Source organism: Mesitornis unicolor, unplaced genomic scaffold (assembly GCF_000695765.1).
Source record: "Mesitornis unicolor isolate BGI_N332 unplaced genomic scaffold, ASM69576v1 scaffold49698, whole genome shotgun sequence".
NCBI classification, from domain to species: domain Eukaryota; kingdom Metazoa; phylum Chordata; class Aves; order Mesitornithiformes; family Mesitornithidae; genus Mesitornis; species Mesitornis unicolor.
Genome location: NW_010202125.1, coordinates 16506 through 17570, shown reverse-complemented (window position 1 = coordinate 17570; position 1065 = coordinate 16506).

Genomic DNA, 1065 nt, shown 5'->3' with positions numbered 1-1065 from the left:
AGGTGAAATATGCCAGTTCTGACACTGTGGTATGTGTCTGTGTGCATGAAGGGAGGGGTCTGGTCCCACACTCTCTTCTTGGGGAAAAGCAGAACATGTTTGGCCACTGAAGAGTCTGTGTTTTTATTGCAGTGGTCACTTAAGGATCTTACAGTACTTTAAGAAACATTATTGACCTGTTCTGTAGACTGCACAGGTCTCAGAGGCTGGACATCTGGCAGCTTTAAATGTAATTGGATCAAATTATGCATGCTGCATCCTTACAAATGAATTAAGTTTTGTAGAGATCCCCTCTCAGCTAGAAGTCTAAAGAAGGCAGTATCATCCAAAGAGAGTTGTTTAAGCAGTAAGTTTGATCCGGAACAGACAGGTTTGTTTATATGGTTTACTAGCATCTCTTTAATTAAGTACTGGCTTTCTGGGTCAATAGCTATTTCAGGATAGTTGCTAAAATGAAATCTGGATACCGCAATATCAGGTTCATTTATACATTTACTGCCACTCCAATTATATGTTGCTGGTGATGTCTGATGGAGTTTACATTATATACAACTTCATATAGCTGACTTGAAACATAAGCATTCCATCTGTAAATGTAAGCTCTAAAGAAAGATGCTGTGGGTACCTTTCAAAATAAGCATTGAAGACCTGCACAGCTGATGCAGCATCCAGAGATCCAGTTGCCACTTACAGCCACTACAGAACAAACGTGTATGTTGTCCTCTAAGAGCTGCCTAAAACCGCAATCATATTCCACGTCTAAACACTGAAAAGTGAAACACCACAGGTTCAGTATCATTGGAAGTGATAAAGCATGATCATAACATACACAATAACACTTCTGGATTCTTTCATATCCACCAAATAATTACATGAAGATAAACTCCTGTGAAATCCTTGAGACAAACTTCAAGCCAACCAGCATCCTACAAAGGGGAATGTGTATTGGTTTACAGAAAGCAGTTTTGTTTCAGAGAGGCTACTGTTTGTATCAAGATCTCCTCAGAATGGTGTTACATCCTCTTCAAGTCTCCTCACAAGATATTAATCGAATCCAAAATAGAA